Here is a 22,977-nt window from a genome sequence, read left to right on the forward strand (position 1 = left end):
CATACAATACAACAACAGCAGAAACCAAGAGTCTCAGTATCCAGAACTACTGCTCTAAATACAGGATACAGTTGCTATACAGAAAGAATGACTTACATGAAAAAAAATAATGGATGGAACTCATATCTGCTTCAATTCCAGAATCTAGTGTAGGATAATGCTAATATCATCTAATAATATCAGGATCAAAGATGAGTGGAATAAAACTTCCAATTTTAGATGCTCTTTATCTGCAGGTGTGAATGTATAATGAATTCTCACCACTGGCTCCCTATTATAAATCCAATGATTTTGTACTCTATGACAGCAGTTTCTACAATTTTCTTTTGGCACAACCTGCTTGGAATATATGACAAAACAGCAGGGTGCCAAAACGTTTTTCTAAATGATCTACTTTGCAAGACAGCTTCCAAGTGTGACCCTGATGAATCTTATCATTACTCCTGGAATAGAATAAACATGAAAGAACGAACCCACATATCATTTACTTAAGCGGGTATTTCTTTGCTTCTTTTACATAATACTTTGTCATGGATGCGAAGTGGTAATTCCAACATACAAAGATTTTTAAATGCAGGTTAAATAAAAAAAACATTGAGTAGGATAGAATTGCACTATGCCTATTTTTGAATCCTGCTGTCTCAGACAGGTGTAATGAATCATTTGATGTCATCTCAATTACCATGTTAGCACTAATCAACTGAATTGCTCTTCCTATCCATTCCATGTATGGAACTCTCTAAATTAGATGGCAGTGTTTTTCCAGTGGACAAACCCATCCTCTGGCAGACTACGAGGATAAGGATTTGACAAGATTCAAGCTACAGAATAAGGCTTGATGACTCAATACTTTAATTGAATATCAGATCATTTTAATGGCACAGAGAGGCATTTCATTGCAATTTATAGTGACGATTCAGTGTTTACTTTAATTGGGAAGATGCATTTATGTGCAAAAGCTACATCAAAAATAGGGGGGCATCATACATCTTCCAAAAAAAGCTCCAAATTAAGGTAGATTCCAGTTGCAACAAATTTCCAAAGGCTTCTAAGTTTTTTCATCTTAGCATGACATGCCTCGCAGCAAACATCAATAAACAATGAGAATCAGCAGAATGTGTTAAGAAAGGTTCCTGAGGTATACATACAAGTGAAGGAAAAGTGAGCATAAAAAGAGTTAACCATGGTTTGTTCCCTCCTCCTTTCTCAGTCTAGGAACCCTTCCATATGCTGTGTTCTACTTATTATTTCTGCATTGCATCAGGAGGGAAATATTCACATTGAGCCACAGGGATTAAAGACTGAAGCTCTAGATAAGTCAGATCACATCCGTCATATCCAGCTGTTTTCAATTCCAACACCTCACACCTGCTTTTATTTATTATTCCTGGGCTAGACAAGACAGGGCTCAGTTTTCAATCTTTAAAAGCTTTCTTAAGATGCATGCAAATCAATCTGTTCCTTTCTCTTTTGCCTCTGCAATAGCCCACCAAGACAACATTAAAACAAGCTACTGGCACAGTGAGGATGTGACCTAATGGGAAGACACAACTCCTGCAGCTGGACAGCTCCCTCATCTCCCAGCATGGCCACAACAGAGCAAAATGGAACAGAAACATTATCAGCTACAAAACTTTGCTGTTAGCATAGGCTCTTAACCCCATTTACTCTCACAGCTTTCAATTGCCTTGCTTTTAATTTACATTGGAAATGGACACAAGAGGTTTGGGCAACAGTGAATTAGCAAAGTAATTCACATACTACTTTATCCAGTGGGATCTCCACTTTCACTTCTTTCAAGCTATCATTCTACAAATCCTCTTTTTTCACAGTCCAGCTGAATTGCCTTCCTATTCTCTATGAGATCACGCTGCCTCGGTGTTTGATCGTCCTTTTTCATCAAGTAATTTTTCTGGACAGGGACTCATAAGTCATTCTTTTTGCAATCTTCTCATGTCACAGGCTAGTCTTATATTAGGATCTTTCTAATTAACTGCTCAACAGTAATTATTCAGTCACATTTAAAATGCAAACCAAATGTACCAAACCTGCTCGTACTTACTGCACAAACACTTCCACATTTGCAGTTCATCTCATATACCTAGCATACCAGGTTATTATCTCATAGAACACCAGGTTGGAAGGGACCTCAAGAATCATCTGGTCCAACCTTTCTTGGCCAAAGCTAATGGATGACAATTTGATGGAGCAAACTTGTATTTTGTTTGCAATTCATTCAGTTGTTATGGGGGAGACATTGTGCTTCTTCCCTTCTTTGCAACCTGATGATCAGGATATCCAGAGTAGCTAGACTACCTGACTCACCAAACACTATGCTTTAGATAAGCATGAGCACCAAGAAACACAATGGAACGTGGAGACATACAGGTGACACTGGAAGCCAATGAGAAAACAGCGAGTTGCTTTTGAAAATTTTACCCTTGAATACATCTTGCTTTCTTAATAAGTGAAAATATGGATGGAATGTGATGGAGTTGGCAGATGGAGTTGTAATACTGCTTAAACATAAGCACAGAATACAGACATTTCTGTTCTACACTCCTGAATATAAACAAAACCTACTAAAACTGTTTTCTGTATGTTTCCTGTACTACTGAATATTTGCACTGCTCCCACTCTACCTTCCATAGGTCTGCCAATGTCATACAAATCGGTATTTTCACAGCCTAAGCTACTTTACCTGCCTCTACAGCATGCCATCCCTGAAAAATCTCTCTTTAAAACTAACAATGTCCAAGCAGATTTTCGTACCACTTTGGAGGCTGCCTTAGCACTTTGCATGATTCCACAGTGTTTGAATGAACTGTAATAGTCAGTGGGCAGTAAGCATGAATCCTGCAAAGGAACACTACAAAAAAATCAACTGAAAGGAGAAACAAGGCAATTCCTTGTTGAGGACAAGAGCAGATCTATGAAACATATACTGCAGAAGTTAACTCTTCTCTTCTTCTGACTAGTATTCCCAGATATGCAAATGTGTTCAATACAAAGCATGATACACTTTGGTCCTTTTCATTATGCTAAATCCTTCTTTTTTCTGAAAAGTAGTACTGTAAACAGTATAAATAATGACCTGAATATTAAAGAATACAGTATTGCTGTTTTCAAACCCATCATGAATTTACCATTCCAGAATTCCATAATAGTGACATTTTGCTTCAGAAACTCAGAATTACAATCTTCCTCCTTTTTCATGGATATCTTCACATACAATACATTCACGCCCCATTCTACCAGTAAATGCTTTCTTTTGTCCTCCCAGACGCAAACCTAGATTTATTTCATTCCTGAACTTAGTTTGGCAGGAGTGGCAAGCGTGCTGATTCAAGACAACATTTATGTTAATAATTTATATAATTTTATTTTTGGTTTTATCCACAATGTATCCTCAAGAAGAAAATCTGGAGTTTTTGTGGTTTTTTTAAACAGGGTAATAAGATCTCAATAAATGCACGCCACTAGAAACAACCAATGCTGCTTTATGAGCCAACATACAGCAGTCAATAAAAACATCATGGAAGTTTCATCAGTTCATTAATATTCTCTGTATTTAATTGCTCGTAGAATAGAAATGAAACTTGCTTTGTCTTTTTTAAACTAGCTTTGATATTGTTTTGGAGTGCTGTCTTTTAAAGAGAAGATATATCAGCCAACCGCAACAATAGGTAAAGAGACCTATTCCAGAATAGTTCTAAAAGACTACAAAACTAGAAGACTTCTCTTCATGTCCTGTAAACGACAAAAGACTTTGATCTACAGGCAATGAGTCATTTCAAGTATTGTTGATCTAACAGGGATAGCGATCACTCAACTCCTCTTACGATTTTTAGCAAGTCTTTTCAGACCTATATACACAAATCATTTTTTTGAATCTGCCAAGTAGATACAAAGTCTTCCCATATCAAATGAAAAAGGCCCTTAAGTTCATTTGAAATTCTTGCAGGAAATTTAGCACTGAAACAAAGTATTAAAATTTGTAATAACAAAATACATTAGGAGATGCTAAATACATTTGCTTTAAAAGGCAACTCTGCCCTATTACTCTCTAAAAAATAAAGGATGCTCCATAACAAGAACAATCATCAGTCTGAATTCAAAACCAAACTGATTCATTAAAATTTGGATTGCATGTAATAAAACATACCTATAGTCGCCATAACACTAATGTGCTGTAAATGCTATCCAGGTTTTGGAAGAGTAATGTACACTTACTAGATAGACATCAAGGCAATTGCCCGTGATACAATGTTAAAAAAAATAGATTGTATGGTTTGCAGTAGCATCAAGTCTCTATTCAAGTGTAAAAAAATTAATTGACTCCATCTGTATTGGCCTAATGACTGATTAAATGACTAATCACGGAAGTCTTAATTAAAATCATTTTTCTGTACAGAAGAGGATGGAGAGAGGAAGGCAATCATTAATGTGTTATAATGTATGTCAGATTCCATTTGTGCCATTTACTAACAGCCATCAAATGAGTAATTATGCACAAGGTCATTCTGTAAACTTTCTGCATACATCAGACTGATTGGATTAGGCCTTGGTGCTTGGCTAGGTTCTGCACGTGGCTGCTTTTTTCCAATCACAAAACAGGTAATTAATATTGCTCAGAATAAATAATAAAGGAAGTTGACACCTCCTCGTCCATCTTTGCACCAGCCAACCCGGTCGAAGATTCATCTACACCTTTCATAAGTTGTTGGGTAAAGTCCCATACCTTATACATTAAATCAAGCCCATCCTCCTTTGCTGTTCAATATTCTTCACAAATTGACAGGGATCTCCATCACACAGTGAAATTCTGTAATACACAAGGAATTTTTCCTGCCTGAATAACATGACCAGGCAATTAAAAGAATCCTTTTCAAGTACAGCAAGATGGCAGTATAAAATTAAAAGATTATTTTTTGTTTGCCAGCCACCTTACTACCCTGATGCATAGTGACCTTTGCTATAACAACCTGCTTCTACTTCAACAGCTGAGACCAATCTATTTAAAACAATGTATTAAAATGAGTAATGGAATAAAAAAGTGTGTCTTGAGATTAGATAAATCAACACTTGCATGTAACTCATGCATAGGACCTACACTTTTTGATGAAATGTTGCATATAAAATGTTGAAGTCCAAAGTATAAATTGTAACACAATGTTGTTTGCTGACTGCTGTCCTGAAATTTCCAGAAAATCTTATTTGCAGCCACAGTAAGTCTGCCATATCGCTAGCTGCAACAACTTTGCATTGGGGAGGAGAATTGGAAGAAAAAGCTAACACTCATGGGTTGAAATAAGGACAGTTTAACAGGACAGCAAAGGAAGAAGAAAATAACAACAACAATACTTACAAAAGAATAGACAAAGCAGGTGATACACAATGCAATTTGCTCACCGCCCAGAACCCGATGCCCAGCCCATCCCTGAACAGTGGCTCCTCCTCCCTGGCCAGCCCTCCCCCTTGTATAATACACATGACATCATATGATCTGAAATATCCCTTTGGCTAGTTTGGGTCAGCTGTCCTAGCTGTGTCCTCTCCAAGCTTCTTATGAAAATTAACTCTATCCCAGCCAAAAACCAGGACAAACGTGATCCTCCTTACCACACAGCTGAAAACAAAAATACGTGACAACAAATCTCTGCTTGCAATAACCGTCAGTGTCACATATGAAAGAAGTTCATTTTACTAATAAAGGAAATACAATAGACTGATAGATTTAAAATTAAATGCAGCTATTCTATAAATGTAATTCAGAGTTTTAAGGTGGCTCTCAAGGTTTAAAACCAGCATTGAGACTCAAACGTGCCACTCAGCTTCTAGAGAATTAATAAATCTTAGTTTCATCTTCATTTAAAGACACATACATTTAAAAAAACCACAAAATCCATCACCACCAAACCAGAACACTCCAAAATAAACAACATACATATGCCACAGTAAATCTTTCAAAATCTGAAGAAATTTTTATGGAATAATTCAACACAATCTGCACTATTCTGCTAATGCAAATGAAAACTTGCACAACTACCTAAATTACAGGGTGGTGTGCCATTCTTAATCTTCACAGAAATGTAGGAGTTCCTGTTTCAATCATTTCTATTGTTTGAAATACACCAGATGATAATGGAGTGGCTGCCACTGTAGGCAGAGACTGACTTCTAGGTGAAGCTAATTAATGACTCAATGTATGACTTACCATAGGTTTGAAGGAATTACTAGACAGTGGTGAAGGTCGATGTGCGAGACAGGTGCAAGCGCATTAAGTGACCTGTCTGAAACTTCAGCAATGTCTTTTTTCGACATACATTGACGATATAGGTTATTCCTCATCTTTGACTGTATAAAATACTTATAACAAAGTCAAGCATTTCAAGTACTTCTCAAGTACCTGAAAAGGTAGATCCCCTTCTCAGCACACAAATACGTACCCTCCACATCATAGTATAAAAGTCCAACTAAGCTTGACTGAAAGACAGTCTTCTCTCTCTTTTATTGCTTCACGTATTTTTTTTTTAAATATTAAGGTATCTTATGCCCAAAGACGGATCACAGAAGAGAGATAGCATCCTATGTGAAGGCACCTCCAGCTATTCCAGATCCAGAAATCTGGGACTTTGCAACTCTCTAGACCACTTAATAGGATAAAGCAAACTAGCTTTACACTACAGGGTTGGAATGCAGCCAAGAGAAGCCATTTAAGGAAAAACACAAAAGACCCAGTCTACACTATATTCCCTGGTTGCACTGCAAAAATGAGGGGGACAGTTGCTACATGTGATAAATGAAGCATTTTTGAAAGTGTTTTAAATGGATACATCTGATTTCTTCTATTAGCCAGTGCACATCGTCCTGTCTATTCTAACATAAAAATGACTTCTCATATTGGTTAAAGACTACAAAATATCTTGTCTACCACAGAGAAGCTATCGCAAATCAGTGGGACTAACCCTGAGTAGACACTGGAATCACTATGCCTGCGCATGTCAGCAAGTCCCATTATAATTATTTTATGCTTTTCTATTTTATGTTTTACTAGTGAAAAAGGTGGAGAATTAGTCATCATGGCAGATTTGCTCAAGTTAGTATTTTAAGAAGTCTGTAAGCTATTGTACATTAAATAAATTAAAGCAAACACTGGAAGTGTTATCAATAAGCAGGCTACAGTAAAATCACTTTCATTACAACCCAAATAATGGGAAAGGTAAAAAATACTTTTCTCTTACTGTTGCAACTGTCATCCATCTCAGAGGATATCTCCATACTCAGTTTGTCAGTTAAGAAATGCAAATTAGATATTCCCTATTCTTCTATTTGTTTTGTACAGTGAGCACAATTTCTGCATGAACGTCCAACTGTATTTCCATCCTCTTTGTGTCACAGAAACCTCATTTACCAGTCATTCTTCTCCACATGAAAAGATCTATAATGAGGAGTCTTTCTGTCATTGCCCTGCTCCTCTGAGTCAGGAATTTTCATTTCCCCCTAATACTTGCTGCTGTAGCTGCAATTTCATTTACTGTCATCTCATACCACAGCCTTAATGCAAGCACATCTGTGGCTGGATCATGGAAAAGATTCAGTATTGCTTTCAGACTTGCATATCGATTAAAAGGTTATGAGAAACCAGTCTTTTTATTTACTATGTTCTCACATGGTACTTGCAAAAAGCAAAGTTTATTCACTGTACTTGAGATGACAGTTGATTCTTCCAGTTAGTCACCTAGCAAAAACATCTGTATGAGAATACCGAATATAAGAAGTGGGACTAGGACATCTATTTGCACATGCATTCTCTCAGAAAACAACTGAAAAGGCATAAAATTATCCAAAAGCTAAAAATATATTTTTGATTCACATCTAAGCAGTATCATGGAAGAAACAGATTACTTTTTGTTTTGAGGAAATAATGCTGTTCAAAAAATATTCCTACTACTTTCTTATTTTTAAACACATATACAAAGCAATTTACACATGCTGAGCCAAAATCAGATTTTTTGTACTTAAATAATCCATAATTTTTATGTTGTCACAGTTGTTCAAATCATCCTTGCAAAACTTGACTAATCTAGTAAGCAGAGAAGTTTTTCTTCTCTATGTAATTTCTTTTCTTTGTAACTGTCTATCTACGTCATGTGTAATGCAATTATGGAGGTTCATTTAAACACAACAAACAGTTTTAAAGTAGCAAGGTTAGATTAATTACTCAGTGTAATCACAGCAACAGAAAAATCAGAACAGACTGCAAAACTAAGCTGAAAAACCAGGTAGTAGATTTGATGGCAATTTTAAAGGTGTAGTGAAACCTCCCACGCCTACTTCACTTGAAAGAGGGGAAAAAAGCTCTAATAAAACAAGAAAAGTGTTAAAAAAAACCCCCAAGCACCCAAAAAACCCAACAGCAAACACTGTCCAAACTGAAAGACTGAGAAACATTGTACTTGCAAGCACAAGCCCAGGTTATAAGTAAAAAAATGTATTGGCATAAAATGTGAAAGGCTGTATTATATTACAGTGGTCAGCTAAGAAAAACACATGGCCATTTGTCCAAAAGAGTAACACCAATTAGAAGTAGTGTATTGCAAAGAGATAAAAACTGCTTTCAGCAGGCAGCATTCTCCAGCTGAGCAGTAGGAATACTGATTCACACATACCTGCTGTCTTCCATTTTCTCCTGTGAGACTGTCATCTTCTCAGCTTTCTCAGCAGATATCCTGCCACTTGGCTTTTTGCCTCCTTTCTACAGAGAAAGAGAAAAAAGGAAAAAGGAGTATTTCTGTAGTGCTTAAGTGCCAAAAATGGTATAATTTATGATGTGCTAGTGTTTTCCTTTGCATTCATAAGTTAAGAACAAATGCAAAATCATCAGCACTTGAATATGGTGGATTTTGATTTACATATATTAAGATTCTCTCATGATTTCCTATTATTTATTTCTGCAAACAAAATTGGATCCTGGTCACTAAGCTATTAGCATCCCTTATAGTAACTTGAGTCAAATCATAAAAAAGATAACAGCCAGAATGTACAACTCTACAGTCAAAAGAATTTGTAACTAGAAGTTTTATCAAATTGTCTGATCTGAAACTCTTATCTGCCCTTCCTTTTCAGAATTAAAATCTTACTGGGAGCAAAGTAAATAGTTACCGTGTCTTTACCTGAACTTTCGGAATGGGCACATCTCACTTTCAGTTTGAACAACAGTATCCAGGCTTTTCCCTAGAATTTTCCCAGTACAGTTTTAAGCCTTCAGTTAGCAGACCAAGTTATTTTCTGGACTATTTCCTGGAATTTTTAAATGCCTACACCATTGTTTTCTTTATTTTAGTGTATCATACCCATGCAAATACAGCATTTTACATTAAGGTTGACATAGACAGAAGTTTAAGAGCTTTTACCTTCTTTTCTGAAATATTCTTCAGGATCCCACTGTAAGAAGTATTACAAAGCCTGAGAAATTATATTGACAGCATTACAGAAATAGGGTTTTTTTTCCTCTTTCCATTTAGGTGTAACAGAACTGATGCCATCTTGTATGGGTTTTGTCACAACCAACAATTACATAATACTGCAATTACTTATGATAATATTATACCAACCCACTCTGCAGGAACTCATATTTCATAATTAAATAACTACAAACCAGAAGACAGGAGGATGCTTTGGTAGGTAATTTCCCATCCTGGCAGGAATGTTTTGTGTTGGAAAGCTGTTTTCGAATAATTCAGGACAAAACCTAAATATAACAGTGTTTGTCTCAAATTCTGTGGGATGAAGTGTGAAAGAAAGATAATATTCTAACTGTAATACTTCATCCTAGCTAGAACACCTTAAAGTAAGAAATTTCTAGTTGCGAATGCTGCAGTTATCTCCACAGTGCCATAACTTTATCATTATATGGCAAGATAAAAGTTAAGTCTTCGCCTCTGCAAGGACATTAAATAACATCTTTCTCTCCATTAGCTTTTGCTGTAGTAGCAGTATTTATTCTCTGGGCAATGAATGAGAACCACACTGCTTACAGAATAACTCCAGGTTCTTAATGCACTAACAGTTTCAGAAAGGTCCCTGTGTCACTAAATATACCCTTTTTTATTATTATTAATTGATAGCTCTGGTACCACACAATTTCGAAGGAAATATTTAACACAGAGAAGACACTTTTAGCACTGCACTATAGTCACAAGGTTAACAGTCATCAGGGTTGGGAAATAAAAAAACCTGAACCCCATTCAACTTTTCTTTAACAGTACAGAGAAGGAACATCAGTGACCCTTTGGGGAAGAAAGGAGAGAGGAACGCTTCTAGTGTGAACAGTTCCTGTTTGACACAAGCCTTCAAGAGGTTTGCCCATAACTTATTTATTCACACAGTGAATGTCAAGATACTTATAGTAACATATAAAGACTACAGTTGCTACAATTGTATGATCTGAGGAAGCACTAGAAACAAAGAACTTGAACTGACACTGATTCATTGCATGACCTTGAGCAAGTCACCCTACACCAATGCACTGGGAAGTAACAGCACATACCCAGCTTACTAGAAATGGCAGAGTTATTTAATTGTCATTAAGTCTACAGTTGTGAATAGCCTTTAAAAAGAGTGCCATAGCTGTTAGGCCTACAGAAGACCTACTGCATCACCTAATCCTTCTCTACTACAGTTGTAAGTACACAAAGCAAATAAATATGCCTTTCATAGGAGACAGTGAACCCAACTCGCACCTTTATTTATAAAGTCTTCCCACCTTTTCCAAGAGAGTCACTTGCAGAATTTTGTTCCCTTGTTTAAGGGCCTCTTAAGCACCAGTGGAAGCTCTACATTTAGATAATCCATTTATTAAAAAAGATCTTCATGCCAATCTCTAGCCGAAATAATCTCAAAATAAGCAGCAGTTCAAAGACAGGTGTTTAAGATCAATGGTTTCAAGGTACCTGACAGGATTTCACATTAGTCATCTCAGAAACCTTACACATATACAGTCATATTTCTGTTGTCCCACATTACTGGTAATATGGCACAAAGCAGCTTTAGACAGCAAATGAGACAGTATTGTGCCAGGCATTAAAACCATACTACTCAGCTACCTAATAAGGTTTATAAATTCCAGTTTCACATGCTTTCAAAGTGAAGCTAAAGCATCCAAAATCAGAGCATCACTCCTTAAATACCCTCTTCATGTTAATTTTAATTACAATTATTACTATCAGCAAGACAAAGATCACGTGCCACCTTCGAGAGAGAAGTGCCAGCAGGATGACTACTTTCACAACAGCCATTCAAGATAGGGCAGCTTGACCTCTTAGAGTGAAATATCAATTATCTTTTTACAGCCAATTCAATTACAGCACACTAATCACTTGTGTAGGACATCAAGCCAGAAATTGGGGGGGGGGGGGGGTAGGGCAGAGAGCAGTTGGGGAAAGGAAGGAAAAAATATTGGCAGTGAACAACCCTCAGTAAGGATGACAAGGCAGTAATCCTACAGTTGCAGATGTGATGTTTATTAACATCATGCAAATAGTTATTAGCTGTTGGTATCAGACTAAATGCTGTAATGTCATCCTCATTTAACTGAACTTTTTTAAAAAATAAAGTTATTGGTCCTAATGGTAATAGACATTTCATTTAAAGGTGACCAGACACACTGCATTAGTCTTTAATGTTAGAGTCAATGAACAAAGCTCTTTGGTGAATTAAGGGGGTGGGGGGGAAGAGGAAAGATGATCTATTCGGCAGAAAGCAAAATATATTTAACTTTCATTAAATAAACTAATATTAACTCAAGCTACTGAGGACTATTTCACTACTATAGTAATCCCAAAGAAAATTAATCAAGTGCAATGTATCTACAATAATACACTCAGCAAAACATGCATATGCAAATAAAACCAAAATTTGAAACTATTTCATTTATAGCATTCATGAAATAAAATGGTAGAAAGGAATACATTAAAGGATCTCTTCTCACATGAATTCCTGTTAAATGAGTCTTGCACCATTTAGGTCAGCATAGCTAACAATACCTGAAACAAGTTATCTAGTCCATATCTGAAACAGCAAGGCAAGAGTGCTCTTTTCAGCAGTCTTGATGGACAGAATTTAAAAATATAAAAAGATATTCTGACAACACAGTTGCAGAAGTTAAGTGCTTAACAGTAGCTGTGATGCTAAAACTCTCACATTATGGCCATAGTATAACTGATAACCTCTCTGTAGCAAAAGACTTTAGTCTCCCTTGCGAGTATGGTAAAGATAGGAGTGAAAGACTTGTAAGTTGAAAGAATTTACAAGGAATACTGGCAGTTTATTAGCCTACTCTGATTCATCTGCATGATTATAATTTTTAATACAGCCTGATTAAGGCTAGAACACATGTCTATGCTACAGACACACCTTCGATTTCTTTGTAGATAGCATATTCAAAGTTATTAGCACTGACGTTCCTAAAAAAGAGAGCTCTGAAAATTCCATTACGGACTGCAGATTAACTTCTGTAACCAAAAAATATGAAATACCCTGCATCCAAGGAAAAGAAAACAGAGTCTAATCTTTTAGGGGGGTTAGGATCTCTTAGGATTTTAGGGCATTCATATTCAGGGTGTTCCGTATCACTCAAGCGCAAATAAAGTTTCAGAGAGGCTAGGTACATAGCTTGTCTGAATCTTACCAAGTGCTTTGCAAAGAGGAGACTCATACAAAATAGATGTTAACTCTGCAAATTCAAATAAAAAAAATATACTACAGCAAAAGAGAGGAGCCAATGTGGATTTTTCCCCTCCCTATTCTGTAACACTAACAATGTGCTGTTTCTAAAGAGCAGGTTTGTCTTCACTCAGTGCTCTTTAAAGTTGTGTTCTGAAAGAAAAGCACTGTTTGTTCCATGAATGCAGGAAAGAACATCCTACTGGAATTTCTCTTCTAGTTTGTCTATTCTATATAGACATTCTATATGGTTCTTACTCCACAATCACCGCTGCAGTCCATAAAAATTCTTCCCTAGTATTCTAAGCAATGCAACCAACATCGGTCAAATGTCTGTTTTGTGACTGTCCCTGTTAAGAAACATTCTCCTATTTAAGACTTTTTCTGAGACAAGGTTGTACATTCTGTACTGCACCTCAGAGTTACCAGTACTTTCTATTCCAAAGACTAATCTACAGTTAATATTTTTTTTCTGCTGCCTTAATAGATTACTGATGTTTGTGTCCATTTCCCATACAGAGTTCTAATATCAGAGTTTCCTTGAGAAAGGGGTTTTGCTGGGAAACCACTTGAATCTGGCACCCAGTGGGAATCAATACAAGAGTAATACAAAAAGTATTATTTTAGAATCTAGACAGAAGGAATATCTCCATAAACAAACATTGGTGTCTTTAACCACCCAAACTTTACAAATGCAGGTGGATTTTATGAAGCTTTAGTACTCAAAGTACTATGACTGCAGATGGAACCAACTGTTGCTATGGAACTAACTGTTGCTATAAAATAAAAGGTTAAAACCAAGATAGATAATTAAATCACATTACAGGATTATCAACACCTAAGGAGAACAACCAGTTAACATTGTCTTCTCCATGCAATATGACAGGACAAGTTGACAGCCACCCTCACTTTCTATTACGGCTAAGGACAACTGACTTCTCAGCACCTCGTATGACCTACTCTGGACCTTTCAAGGTAAGGCAGGGTAAGACAGAGAAACTTCAGTGTAGATTGTCACACCCCATATGAGCATTACACAAAAGCAGGTAGTCATGTCTCTTCCATATGTATACTTTTCTCTATGATATGTTCCCTCTTGGTCATTGGGAATACATGTGTTGCCAGCCATTTTCAAAGAACTAATTTAGTTCTATTGCCAGATTCCATTTATCAATGCCTAGCAAATGGGCAAAACACAGTAATACTGAGGAACTATAAAACTGTATTTCCATAGTGAACATCATGACTGTTAGAATTCACCAATTTATTTTTTTCTCCTTCCAACAGGAGTAAGCATCAACTTGTGATAATATTGGCTTTAGGTCTTCTAATCCAGTTTCAAAACTTCTCTTTCCTTAGGGTACATTTCAGTAGGTCTTATAATAAAAACTATATAACAACATATGCAGTCATACAACTATGTCATTATTGTTAATTCCATAAATATATTTTCATGTTCATATTTTATATAAACATCCCTTCTTAAACTACTGTTAAACAATGTCTGTGGCTGCACCTGGCTGCTAACACACAAGAGTCTACCATCATTTGGGTTAAAACTTTTTAAGAACACTACATTTTGCCAGTGTTTTGAAATGACAAAATCCCAGTCACAGTTCAGCTGTAGGTTACCTTTGGAACTGAGAACTGTTTGATACTTGGGGACCACGTTGTTAGTGTAACTTTTCAGAATGACAAGCCTATTTCTGCACAACACTTGGTATCAATCTAGTAGGATGCCACCAGAATAAAATTTACACCTGGCACATCTAGTGGCTAAATCAGTGTCCATTTCTGTCATTTGAAAGGGCTCTATCAGGTGTAAATTGCACAGGTAGTATTATAACACAGTTATAATACTCTCAGTATAATACTCACAGTTGGTGAGAATCTCTGCCTTGATGTTACTACTGCTTAAATAGTTTTGTTCTTTTTCACCATAAATCCTGTCTGGGAAGCTACTAACATTCTAAAACAGGTATTTAAAAAATGGGGGCTTGATTTAATCAAAGTGCACACACACTGTAAAACAACTACTAGGTGATTTTACCTCTCAGGGCTGCTTTAAAAGTACAGCCAACACTAGAAAATGGTGTTCGAGTTACCTATAATAGACATAAACCACACACAGCTAGACTGCCAGAGTTTCCATAAGGAAAACGCATTGCAAGTTTCCAATAGCAAACCCCAAACTTCCCTAATGTAAAATACAGACAACATATTTAACAACTAGTTTGCTTTCACCGCTGGTTGAAAAACATGAAACCATGAAGGCACCGAGACTAACATCAACTGTTAACTGAGAAAATTCACTTCCATTAGTGTCTTGCAAAGCTAACTTCAATTAACAAAAAAACCCAATAGTATCTCAGAGCAAGGTTTTAGGTTAATTTGACAAAACCCAAAGCATTTAAGAGCTAATGGTTCTGTATGATCCTTAGTTTATGCTGCTGAGCCAGAGTCATCTTGCAACAGCATAAAGACTTTATACAGCATATTTATGCATTATAAAACTTTAAGCAGTAAGAAAAAAGAACTGTTAGTAGCACCAGTATAATTGTAGTGTAGGTAAACACAATCCCCAAAATCCTAAGCCAGGGAGGCTGAGTCAACGAGAATTCCAAGTATGTAGCTCCAGTCAGGGTTTACTCCCCAAAATTATCATCTTAATAGCCGCATTTCAGTTTTCATACACAGACAATATGCATTAGAAGGGATTTAAAGTACCATATGAGTTAGAATGTACATTTATATGAAAAAAGCTGCACCCATTTATATCAACAGGCTCATATTATCTTAGTTACTTAAGTAAGAGGGTAAAGATAATAAACCTATCCACCAGAAGTACAAAAAAATTCTCTGGTTGAAAAGACCCTCGGAAAAGTTTAATCATTTAAGAACAGATTTATTACATATATGTTCAACAGGACCTAAAAAGGAGAATTAAACGGACAGTCTTCCAGTAGGAGCAGTAACTCATAGGCAGAGCAGAAGCTCTACTCCAATCAGCTATTCACCGCTGAAGTTTTTAGTGAATATTTGGATTTAATTGGCCAAGAGATGTGAAATATTACCTAGAGTGTAATTTAACTGCCAGAGAAATTTTTTCTTGTATTTGCAATATTAATGCATTTTGCTTCAAAATAACTCAACTATTTCGGGGTGAAGCTAAGAGAAAAGCGTCCAGCAGTGAATCTTTTTTTCTGTATCTTACAGCAAAGCCACTGGAGTTAATCACTCTATGACCACAACTAGATACTGCAACAGTTCTTACTCATGTAAGAGGGCTACATCTCCACAACAAAACAGAGCCAAAACCAGCCAGCCCATCCTGAAACCTGTTCTGCTGAGAAAGCCACGCTCCCAGTCAGAACCCTGCAACTCCAGCCTACAGCAATGATTTGTCACTGCCTTTAAGCTGTTACAACACCTTTTTCATTTGATCTTTGGAAATTAATATTGAATTCAAGTGTTTTCAATTGGGAATCCCTCCCAAAACATCTCCCACTGAAAACTACAAAAAGCTTCTATTTTTGACCCTAAATTTACCTTCTTTCTCCATATACTAACTTCAGTTAACCAAAGATTTTTCTCATGAGAATGACTCTCATCCATATTAAAACATTCTGTGGAAACAAAGACTTCACTCAGAGGGAGGGTTCACCAAACCCACTAAAATTATAATCATTTAATAAAAGTAATGACTACTCTGTATTTAAAATATTTTCCCAGGCAGCACTTTAGCATATTGTGTATTCCAAACAAAGTACTATTGCATAATCATTAACTGTGCACTATGTAGATCTTATGAAGAATATAATGAAGATTCTAGCAAAATAAATAATATTAAGTTTTCTTATGGATAGAATACACATATGCCCATTAAGATTACAGGATGGATTTTTGTTGGCTGTAAAGGCAGTTCAATTTAGATGCAGTGTTATGAGATGTTTAAAGGAAAAGCAGGGTCATTATTTTATATTGAGAAAATCAAGACTGGAAGGAAGTTATCTGTTCAAAATCACCCAGATGATCTGGGCTCAGAACACAAAACCTCTTTTCTCCCACACCCATGTCATATTCACTGGATTATGATGTTACACCAAACAACCATATTTTCAGAAACTACTACACAAAAATTCCTATAAACATTCAGAACCAAAGGGACTAATGGACATTTTATAAACTACACCATAGCTGTTGAACCTTAAAATCTGCCACAGCAAAGACTGTTTTAAAAATGTGAGTATGTAAAACCAGCTTAGGAATGAAAGGAAGAATTTTTTTCTTTATTACAAATACAGTGTAAGGTTATCTTCAAATATGGGATTTTTTTTTAAGTGTTCTCAAATCCAACGTGAAAAGAATTGTTTGAGACATATATGCTGCAGCCAGTCAGACAATAACAGTTCTGCAATTATCGGCACCTGCATTACAATTCAATGGATTTAAATTACCAAGGGGCCATGGCAGATACCCTACTGACAACAATTAGCATAAAAATGTTCTACAGTTTAAAGCTGTGGGTGGGAATTACAAAAGGTTAACAGACGAAATATAAAAATCTTTTTGAATATAAAATCAATGCGCTTTGTTACCGAAATCTGGGTACTGTAATTTAACCAAAATAGGGTTTAGAGTATCTGGCAATCTTCCATATGTGTGAGCTTGGCTTTTCTTTTAAGCAAAATGCCGAACAGCCAATCTGAAAGTTTAAAACAAAACAAACCAAAGACAGGAAAGCATTTTTTTATATATATATAAAATTATTTTTTAAAATTTTCTAAAGCTATGGACCAAAATGAACACCACTCTTTTAAGTGCTCAGAATGATCCTTTTATATGGTCAGATTCAAAATGTCAAGTTATTTTATTGCATGATTTAGAGAAATATTTTAGCGGCCAAAATAAAGTATGCTAGATGTTTCTGGACTTGACTGAACTCTAATAACAAACAGTCTTCTCAAAAGGTCATCGCTACATCACAACATCTATTTTCAAAAGTGGCTTCAACTTGTGTAGCTACCAGGGGAAATAAAAAAACCCTAAAAAAATGTTTTTCATAATGCTTGCAACCGCAGCTTTGTTTTATTTGATTGAAGATACAGCCAGAACAGACGATAACAAAGACATTCTGCTCATTAGGAGTACTAAATCAATATGTTGAATTTGATGAAAACAAAGTATAATAGACATCAGCAAGAAGCATCTTCAGTGAAAACACAAACTTGATAAGTCAAAATTTTATCAAGGATGTCCTCTGTTTTTTGTTGACAAGATAAATGGTCACACAGGAACTTTGGATCTAGATAAATTCAAAGAACTTTGACATGAAAGCTTAATTCCTTTTACTGCCCAATAATTTACCTTTTTAAAAAATAATTAACAAGTCTCAGAGTAACATAATTACCTGGGAAACATATCATGGACTACAGAAGTTGCAGTAAAGCAAAGCAGGTAAGAGACTAGTACAGTTAGAGTCTAACTCCAAACTGATGCCTCATTAAATTAACATAGATGTGCTTGACACATGCTGGGACCCCTTTTATCACAATTAATGCAACATCTCCAGCACTCCTTGCAAGTCTAATAGAATCAGCATGTTTTGGACCAGTCCAAGGCTCCTAATTGCAAAATCAGCAAACATGTTAATCATCACTTTGTTGCCCTGTTGTTGTGAAATAAGATTACAGATGTGTATTAGAGATTATAGAGAGAAATGTAACAAATTAATTTAGCTACTATTTCAACACAGTACTGTAAGATATTTTTAATAATTACTTCTTTTCAGATATATTTCTGTAAGGCTACCAGTGTACTGACATTTGCCTAAAAGGTAAGCCAGATTACCAACTTTTATACACATACTAGTACAAACAGGACTTCTCTTCCTTTTTTTCTGCACAAAGATTTCCTAATATTATACCATACTTATTCTAATGATTATTAATGAATATTTTAATTAATAAAGATTACAAAAGCCACAGATGAGAAAAAACTTCCTAACTGCAAAACCCTTAAGGAAAAAAGGGGTTTTTCTGGGGAGAAGGTATGAGGGTAGGGGTGAACAATGCAATGGAAAGGAGTGCTAACTCTCTCAGTTCTGGAGCTGTCGTTATCCAGACATCACCACCAATGGAAAAATGGTTAGAGATAAAAATTAGAGTAGTTTCAGGGAAGGTTAACAAACACTGAACCTTGAGCTTCCCTTTGTTTATGCAGAATGCCTCCATTCAACTACTGCATGCACTGGTTCTTCAGTGCTGAAAAACAAAAAACTTCTCAGCAGCTATGTTTGATGTCCGAGAGATTAAATCCCACTTTCCTGCACAAGAGAAGGGGGATTCCTCTTGAATAAGGACCAATTGCATTTCTGGATCTTTCTTAATTTACAAACCACTTCTGTAACACTGCAAAATGCAAGATGTTAGTCTTGCATTTTCCTTCAGTCAGCCCTAATTGTAAAATCCCATCTCTGAAGGAACTCTGATGCTTTAGAAGAAACAGAACAAGCACTGCATATACACACACACGCGTGTGTATATATATGTTCATACACACATACAGGGCATCAATTGGTCAATTACAGTAGTAGACAGAAGAGGAAGGCACTCTCTGGACATGGATGAACATAAGCAGCTAGTCTCATTTGCAAAAAAAAAAAGGAATAAAGAGATCATTGTTAATTGTTTCAGAAGCTCAAAGAGAATAATAAATCATCTGGGCAGATGTTTACTAAAGGTGTTATTCACCCCACAAACTTAAGTACTACATTGCAAAAGTCTTCAAAATAACACATGCAGAATATGTGTAAAAATATGCTTAAACCTCACTGTCTTTAAAACAGCTTAGATAGTTTAGCAAGCCTGTCATAAGCTAAGACTGAGGAGTCAATACATCGAGTTTGACTGCAATGGAATTCATTCCTCAAAAAGTACAATCCTTGCATAGAGAGCTCTGGTTAATATCAGGAGATGCTGCAGGACACAGCACAGCAAAAATCAAAAGGTGGTCCAGCAAGAAGAAAAAAAAAATCTACAACAACACAAACCTATCTTATGATACAATTTTGTGACTATGCATCCAGTGAAAAGCTCACCCTGTTGCACTGAAACAGCAACAGAAAGGTACCTATCTGCTAAAGGACAGTCTTTGAGATCAGGTTTTATAAACTCACATTCATATGAATTATTGAAATCGTGAAATTTTTGAACTGACAAAATTATTAGTCTCAAGTTTCACATGGGGTTAAAAAAAAAGTTTAGATGACCATGGCTTTGCTTTTTTGAACCGAGTTTTTTCCCCCAAGGTATCAGTTAACTGAAGTTCCCAGCTTTAGTATTCTTTTTTCACTTTCGTCATCTGTTAGGTCACTTGTCAACAGAGCAGGTTCACTCATTGGTCTTCCTCCTCAAAGCCAGAAAATAATTATATATAGTGGTGATATTTTGGATCTATTCCTACTTTTAGGAATACACAATAATTATTTTAACATCTGGAAATGACATGTTCTTCCAGCAGAGGGAGAGGTCCACGAGAAGTGAAACAAGAAAGCAAATAAAAGCTACAAAAAATTCACAGTACATAAAAGAATGATATTAGAGACACCTATACGGGGCTCAGGAAAGTTGGTTCTAGTCTCTGATTACATACAGTTGTGCACAGCAAAATCCGTGTACCCCTATACCTGTTCTTGTCAAGTGTGCAGGGTACTGATCTAACTTTTGCCTTCTAATATTATTTTTTAAATTTGCACACAGTTTTTTATGTAAAGTATCACTCAAATTTGTAAAGATTATTATGCACATACAGCAAATAGACTCAAAATAATTATGGTAATTTCTGTGAGTACCTATAACAGCGCTTTTGACACCAATTTTTTTTAAAATGGTCACATAAAACTGTGTCAATACAACAAAGATCTGCGATGAACATTAGTAATATTTTATTCCAGCTGCTACAGAGGCAACTGAGGAAACATTCAAGATATTTCTTTTTGGTCCATAAAACCAATCTTTTCATTATTAAGTAGTAGATTTAAAATGCATGTAGATATTTGGAATGCGGCTTTCCCCTATTACCTTTAAAATACTGAGATTGACCAATCTGTGGACTTATAAACAGCATCATTTTAAGCAACATTAAAAGAAATGTGGAATGGGCAGATGCTGCAATTCTGTTATTAGCACAACTTCAAAATCTCATGAGACGGACAGTGAAATACCACATAACCACACTTTGTTCCAACAGGTACAACAGCAATCTCTTGAGATACCACAGACCATGAGATAGCGTGCTCTGGCCATGTAGTTCTATTGTGTCTCCTCTCCTGATACTCATCTCAAGGGAGTTAAATGCATACGTTTAAATTCACAGAACTTATGTACACTAAGATTAATTTGTTCTTTCAAGCAATCGCCTTGTGGCACTGAGAAATCAATGGGAAGCAGCAATTCTCAGGAAGGGCTGCATGCACATCAATGAAATGCCTAACTGTGGGCTCTAACAGGTTCACATTACTATACCCGTATCTTTTCAAACCTTTAAGAGAACTAAAGGAAAAACTGTTAAGAAAATAAAGTTATTGTAGACAGTTTAGATACTAAATTTACATATTGTTGCTAATGAAAAATTATTTCTCCTTAGATGACTACTTTACATGAATCCAAAACCTACTATTACTTCTTCCCCCTGTCATATGGGGAGAAGTCAGGCTTCTTTACTTTTGAAATATGGTAATTAGTACAGTGATGGGTTCACATAAAATTCCAGATTAAATGATCAAAATTACAATAAATATCTATCAGCTAAAAGAGGCAGAAACTGCTAGCTGAAAGGCATGCAAGATAAGAACAAAACTAAATAATAAAATAGAGCAGAAACCTAATTATAGCTGCAGTTTCCCTTTGCCCCCACCCAGGAGAACGTATGAAATGCCAGATTTAAAATAATATGATTTTGCAGAAATTCTTTATTTATCACTGCCCGCAGGATAGAGGGGGTAGAGTAAAAACCTTTTTTTCAGCAGAATATTTGTCTGTAGTGGAAATTACTAACAAGTCTTCAAAGAAGTCTTTGATGATCCTCAGGCTATCTCTATTGATGATGTCAAGAGTTTTAGCACTAAGGGCTTCAGTGGGGAAGTTAAGGCTTGATCATGCAAACACAAATGTCAAAAGTAAAACTCCTATTGACTTCAAACGTGAGCAGAATCAGGTCCTCAACAATGAATCAAAAATATAAATAGATTGTTCTGAGTCTTCAAGATAAAAAAATAAATCACTAAGTCCAAAAAAAAAAGGCACCTGATCTTGCTGTTATTCCATTGTTTAATACAGATTCTGTCTGGTCAGTTATCCAGACAGAGTATTCCCTAATTGGATTAGAAATCAGGTATTCAGGGTTGGGGGGTTTCATTTTGCTTTTAAACATACTTACTTGCTGCTGCTTCCAGTAATGGACATGATCATCTAAGAAGCATAATCTTATTTATGATATCAAAACCTTACTTGAGTAAGGAGAAAAAAAATCATTCTTACCACCCATGAAAAAAATGTTTCATGCTTTTTCACTGAAAACACTACTAACATGCATGTGACTGACCTATTACATTTTCTTTTAAGATATTCTCTCTCTTGGAAATACAATGGTGAGTCAGTTGTTATGGTAACTATTTTTCTTTTTCTTTTAACTAACATATGACAGCCTGTATGTGTCATCTGATGCTGTTCCTGAATTAACTTACACATTCACTTTTGTCAAATAGTCTAAAAAGGACTTCTTGGATGAAGAAACAGCGAGGAGAAAACAGGACATTCTTCCCAGGCACCCTGCTTTAGCAGGTATAAAATTGCTCCAAATCCTTATATTATAACATATCCAGGTACATATGAAAAGGTTTGGCTTGGCCCTTCTGGATGCTACAAAGATAAATCATACTTATGCTCCCTTTTTTTTTTGATAAGTTTCAATGCATAAATTCCTGTAAAAGATAATATCTCATCACAAACTTTCTCATTATTGATGAATCTAAAGCTTCAATTAATCAAATTGAGTACTGCCAATTAAAGGACAATCCCAAAACATTTATGCTCAAGTTATTTCTGTTACAGATTAATATGTATTCTCCTGAACTATCAAGGCCATAAAGAAAACTTCAGCGGTATTAGAAACAAAACATTTTAGACACGGAGTAGCACAACATTTTTTCCCCCTCAGACTAGTTAGTTACATTTTAATGCATTAATCCAT

General features: G+C 35.8%; 1 protein-coding gene across 10 annotated transcripts in view; it reads right to left on the reverse strand.

The window, feature by feature from the left end:
• Window positions 1–22,977, reverse strand: part of MORN1 (MORN repeat containing 1) — a 97,028-nt gene that overhangs the window by 53,681 nt on the left and 20,370 nt on the right. For 9 of the 10 annotated variants that reach the window (XR_008580133.1, XR_008580140.1, XR_008580139.1 and 6 more), the window contains one exon: window positions 8,673–8,758. The gene's annotated coding sequence lies outside the window, so the exon portion shown is untranslated. Of the gene's footprint in view, window positions 1–4,741; window positions 4,826–8,672; window positions 8,759–22,977 lie in introns of all 10 variants that reach the window. The other variant, XR_008580135.1, reaches the window with a different exon arrangement.

Source organism: Grus americana, chromosome 21 (assembly GCF_028858705.1).
Source record: "Grus americana isolate bGruAme1 chromosome 21, bGruAme1.mat, whole genome shotgun sequence".
Lineage (NCBI taxonomy): Eukaryota > Metazoa > Chordata > Aves > Gruiformes > Gruidae > Grus > Grus americana.